Source organism: Balearica regulorum, chromosome 1, assembly GCF_011004875.1.
Source record: "Balearica regulorum gibbericeps isolate bBalReg1 chromosome 1, bBalReg1.pri, whole genome shotgun sequence".
Taxonomy (NCBI): domain Eukaryota; kingdom Metazoa; phylum Chordata; class Aves; order Gruiformes; family Gruidae; genus Balearica; species Balearica regulorum.
The window spans coordinates 1,491,356-1,497,461 of record NC_046184.1 but is presented as its reverse complement, the minus strand read 5'-3'; positions in this window follow the sequence as shown (position 1 = coordinate 1,497,461).

The following is a 6,106-nucleotide window of genomic DNA, read 5'->3' as shown; positions in this document are numbered from 1 at the left end:
AACAAAAGAAGAGTTGAGAACAGGAAAGAAAACAAGAGCCCAATAAAACATGGAGAGAAGTAAAGTTATCAGTGAAAGAAAGGAAGAAGGTGGTTAGGAGGAAACATTTGAAGGAAAATAAATATCACTGCCTGTAGATTAGATATCACAAGAAGGAATGAGTACAACAGCAAAATGCACCAGGTGATGAGGAGGAGCTCAGGAACAGAGAAAGCAAAGAGCAAAGGCATTCCTTGGCAAAGTACATGTCTAATGATTATCTCTTTTATCAAGAGGGAAAGTTGAGCCAGGAGTGCAAGTTGGATGGAGAAATGAGACCACAAAATTTTGGAAGTAATATCAGCTGGGTCATCACCTGACATTGTGGCTGGGTGTGGGTGTTGGTGGAGAGCGAGATGCTGCTGAGGAGGATGTTTTGAAAAGCAATTTTGAAACACAGAGTGGAAACCATTAGACTTATTTGCCTTGAGCATAAAGGGATTGAGTTAATGGAAAACACCACTTTATCTTTCCAAAGTAATGCATTTGATTGCCTGACCAGCTGAATGCCACCGTGAATACGATGCAGACCTCTTTCTCAATCCAGTGGAAAAATCTTCTCTGTTGTAATCAGGACACGTTACATGTTGTCAAGGACAAGCAATAAGACATTCAGTGTAGAAAACATACATCTCAGATTCTTTTACTTGTCATGGATATTTTGTTTTCTCTAGAAAATACCAGCCTTTTCTCTCTCGTGACTCTCCTCTGTTGCCATGAGTGGGATCCAGGAGAATGTGCTATTCAAAGGGAATTGCTTTCTGATCAGCATGGAGTATCAAGCTTCATTGAGGCTAATGAGCATGTTATCTCTCTGCTACTCAGACTAAAGGATGGAGCAGCTGAACTTTGTATTTAGCAGTGAAGGAAAATGAGGGATACTGTTACCCTGTCTCACAGACCAAGCTTGTCAGGGCAGTGTAGAAAATGAACTCTAAAGAGATTCCTTGCCATTTGAAAAGGCACAGGGCCTTGGTCTTTGGTTGTTCTAGGCATGTCTGTGGTTTGAGTCTCATTTTCAGTGGCTAGGTTTACTAAAGCAGCTCCCATTCTTCCTTGTGCTGCTTGTTTCTCTTCCTTTCCTGTCTCTACGAGGCCATGGGCAACTGAACCAGTTAGCTATTTGAGGTTAAAATAGCCCTGCCAGAAGAGCATTCACTGCTGAGGAAAATCTCAGAGGAATCCTGGTACCTGTCAGACAGAGCCAAAAAAGACAGAGAAAGAAGCGAAAGAACCAGAGAGGATAGGGAAAAGCTTGGTAGCGTGGGTCAGAAAGAAAGTCTGCAGATTTTTCTAAGTAAAACTCCTTTGAATGAGTCTTGGGATGGATAATGAAAGAAATAATGAAAAAAAAATTTATTTTTATTGTGTTTAGGGAAAAAATGTTTTGTGTAATTTTTATTAACAAACCACATGGCATAAAATAAGCAATCATTATTATACTCATTATCTCCTTTTAGCAAAAACAGCTGGCAAGAGACCACATTACCATAAGTATTGAGGCTAAAAAGAAGTAACAGTAGTGACAAACGTGTCTGAAATATTAGACCAAAGAGATAAAAATTAGCCTGTGCAGTCAACTGTTGTATTTTGTAAAGATGCTTGGACCTAGCTACAAAACAAGCTACTGTTTATACATGCAAGGCTTTTGATAAATAATTAAGGGAAGTTTTTTCTAATCAAGAGTATAATAAACCTGGCCTCATAAAGTCACTGCTGTAGTTACAACTGGATAGAGTGCTTTAGCTTTGGCAGCTGTCAGGCCAGGACATCTCAGTAAAATTATTTTTATGGAAATATTCGCATAAGAGAAAGGAGTGATAGTAGGTTACGGTCCTTTTCACAGAGAGAGAAGAAAATGCATATATACAGCCAGGGGACCACAGCCAAATTGAGAATCAAATGACTACTAAGAAGTGTGATTGCATGGAAACATAATGTCTTATGTACCTTGCTCCAACAAATTGATAATATCTTTTTTTTTTTTAAAAAAGTTGTTCCATAAACTGTGGAATTAATGAAAGCCAGCATCATAGAGATTCACATCCTTTCCCTGCAGCTCTCCCTTGCTAACCATAATTTCCCAGCACTAACCATAAGCCTTCTCCAACAGAGCTGCTCTTTCCCCCAGCCCAGCGCAGGAGGCGGCTGCAGACTCGCTCGCTCCAGGCACACGCAGATCCACCAGCCATCGCACGGGTGGTAGCCAGCCCGCTGCTTTCTGCCAGACAGAATGGATCAAGGCTGAACTCCCCTTGCCTTTGCTGCGGTTGGGGAATTAATAGGGTCTCTCTCTATACCTGAGCTGCCAACTTTCACAACTCTGAAAGGAATTTAATAACTTTGAGGCCTTTTATCCTTTGCTCAAATTTGCATGAAGTTAGCTAACCAGTTGGAAAGTTGCTTATAGAGGACTGAGAAACTAATAGTGTAATTGCATGTGCTTTATATCCCTAGAAAACAAGGCTTAAAATAGAAGAATCTGTACTGAGGTACTGAAGAAAATTACTTACAACAGCAAAACTTTCGGCAACCACCTGTAGGCTGAACAAGAACAACAACGAAAAAAGCTCTGCATACACCAATTACAAAAGAAACTGAGAACACTCAAGCATTCCTGGAATCAACAGTCATGTTTGGGGCAAGATAACAGATGTTCCTTCAGCTGAACAGAAACCATCCGAAACTTTGTTCTGAAACTTTCTTGCTATACATCAAAATGATTGTTCCATAACTGCTGCCTCCTAGCTCTTTTGAGATTTTTTAAGGAGAAGAAAATCCTCACCATGAAGCAAAGAAGTTTTAAACTGCTACCTGTTTGCAGTTTGAGAAGTGCAATAGCAGGATGGAGTCTTTTCTAGAACTGCTAGAGAAGTAGCATCTGGGACTGTCAGAAGTACTGGTAAGGGAATTTTCTAGAGGGGCCTCAGTTAATATACTGCTCAAACACCTCCAGGGAAAATTTTTGGAGTATTATGTTGTTTGAATTACCCGCATCTGTTTGTCAGTGGAATAAACTTATTGAAGTAGAGTTTCCCTCTATTTCTGCTAAACTGGCATTTCAGCCCCACAGCTGCTCGGCAGAGCACTGTGCAGTCTGTAGTGAGGCCAGCAGGTTTTATCGGCATAAACCGAAACCCACGTTTTCTGGCTTGCCAGAAGAAACGCTCACATGGCGCATTGCAATAGGAGTAGTCTTTGTGATGAATTTGGGATGAGACACAAACATTTAAGTTAAAAAGTGAAGCTTTCCATAGGTACTTTTTTACACAGAGGTTAAGTTTTTGTATAGAGGTGTGTCTCTAGGAAGTATAACTTGTGCTGGTGGTGGAAATAAATAGTATTCAAAGATAACAGTTTATACCATCCTCTACCACACGGATATTCAGGTAAGAATTTGTCTTTCTATTCTCTACCTCAGTGTTTTGGGTTTGTGTGGCGAGGTTTGGGCAGCAGGGGGAGGCTACAGGGGTGGCTTCTGCGAGAAGTCACTAGAAGCTTCCCCCATGTCCAACAGAGCCAATGCCAGCCGGCTCCAAGATGGACCCACTGCTGGCCAAGGCCAAGACCATCAGTGACAGTTGTAGTGTCTCTGGGATAACAGAGTTAAGAAGGAAAAAAGGAAAAAAAAAAACCAACCCCAAACAACTAGTGGCAGCTTTTGCAGCTGGAGAGAGAAGTGAGAAGATGTGAGAAACTCTGCAGACACCAAGGTCAGTGCAGAAGGAGAGGGAGGAGGTGCTCCAGGCGCCCATGGGAAGGACTCGTGTTGGAGAAGTTGATGGAGGGCTGTCTCCCATGGGAGGGGCAGAGTGTGAGGAGTCCTCCACTGAGGAGGAAGGACCAGCAGAGACACCATGTGATGAACTGACCGTAACCCCTATTCCCCGTCCCCCTGTGCCACTGGCTGGGGGGAGGCAGAGAAATTAGGAGTGAAATGGAGCCCAGGAAGAAGGGAGAGGTGGGGGGAGATGTTTTAAGATTTGGTTTTATTTCTCATTACTGAACTCTGTTTTGCTTGGTAATAAATTAGATTAATTTTTTCTAAGTTGAGTCTGTTTTGCCCATGACGGTGTGGTGGGTTGACCCTGGCTGGGGCCGGGTGCCCACCAGAGCCGCTCTATCACTCCCCTCATTCACTAGACAGGGGAGAAAAAGTACAACGAAAAGCTTGTGGGTCGAGATAAGGACAGGGAGAGATCACTCACTAATTATCGTCACGAGCAAAACAGACTGAACTTAGAGAGGGAATTCATCTAATTTATTACCAAGCCAAACAGAGTAGGGGAATGAGAAATAAAATCAAATCTTAAACCACCTCCCCCCACCCCTCCCATCTTCCCGGGCTCAACTTCACTCCAGGCTTCAACCTCCGCCCCCCCGCAGCGGCACAGGGGGATGGGGAATGGGGGTTACGGTCAGTTCATCACGCGGTGTTTCTGCCGCTTCTTCATCCTCAGGGGGAGGACTCCTCTCATCGTTCCCCTGCTCCAGCGTGGGGTCCCTCTCACAGGAGACGGTCCTTCACGACCTTCTCCAATGTGAGTCTCTCCCACGGGCTACAGTCCTTCATGAACTTCTCCAACGTGAGTCTCCTCTACGGGGTGCAGACCTTCAGGAGCAAACTGCTCCAGCGTGGGTCCCCCACGGGGTCACAAGTCCTGCCAGCAAACCTGCTCTGGGGTGGGCTCCTCTCTCCACGGGGCCACAGGTCCTGCCAGGAGCCTGCTCCAGCATGGGCTTCCCACGGGGTCACAGCCTCCTTCAGGTGTCTCCACCTGCTCCGGCGTGGGGTCCTCCACGGGCTGCAGGTGGAATCGCTACACCCCCTCATCCTCCCTCCATGGGCTGCAGGGGGACAGCCTGCTTCACCATGGTCTTCACCACGGGCTGCAGGGGGATCTCTGCTGCGGCACCTGGAGCACCTCCTGCCCTTCCTTCTGCACTGACCTGGGTGTCTGCAGATGTTCTTACATCTTCTCACTCCTCTCTCCGGCTGCAAAAGCGCTCTCTAACTGCTTTTTTTTTCCTTCTTAAATATGTTATCACAGAGGCGCTGATTGGCTTGGCCTTGGCCAGCGGCGGGTCCGTCTTGGAGCCGGCTGGCATTGGCTCTATCAGACACAGGGGAAGCTTCTAGCAGCTTCTCACAGAAGCCACCCCTGTAGCCCCCCTGCTACCAAAACCTTGCCATGCAAACCCAACACAGACGGTAATTGGTGAATGATCTCTCCCTGTCCTTATCTCAACCCATGAGTCTCTCGCTATATTTTCTCTCTGTCCAGTTGAGGAAAAGAGTGACAGAGCGGCTTTGGGAGGCACCTGGCCTCCAGCCAGGGTCAACCCACCACACTCAGTAAAAATAGAAGGCACTGAAAAGCTGTGGAAAACTTATACAAAGCACAATTTAAATATAAATTGTATAAAAATGTACATTGTGTAGGTACAGGTCATTCTGTTTGATGTTAACATTGTGGGAAAGAGATACTTGGGAGAAAAAAGAAGTTTTGAGCCCAATACCAAGGGCTTTTCTAAATTTCTTTAATCATTCATTCATTCCATTGTCCCCTTGAAGAAAGACTTACCTTCATGACCATAGTTTATTAAGAATAAAAGAATTTGGATACATTGATAGTACTTCCTTTACATTCACACTTAGTTGTTGGGGAATTAGATGATTGCTTTCTAAATCACTCTAGAACAGAGAATACCGGAGGAATCATAAAGCCAGGGGTGTAATATGGGTAACCAGAAAAAAAAAAAAAAACACTCCTGATTTTTCAGTGTGATGTCACCATGTGAAGAAGGAAGAAAGGAACCAACAGTGCTGGAGAGGTGTCCCCTGTATCAGGATACGTGGCACCGTGCAGAGGTACAGCTAAATTCCCAGGCCCTGGCCTGAGGGAGAGATTGCACGTTTGGTAGGAAAATATGAGACAAATCACAGAGAAAATCTTGAGTTTTCCAGCTAGTCCTGGGCTCTGGACACTAGTACATGCTGAAAATAATATTTATACTGCAGTTCTGCTACTTAAATATTGAACAGACCCTTCTGTTCCAACTAGAC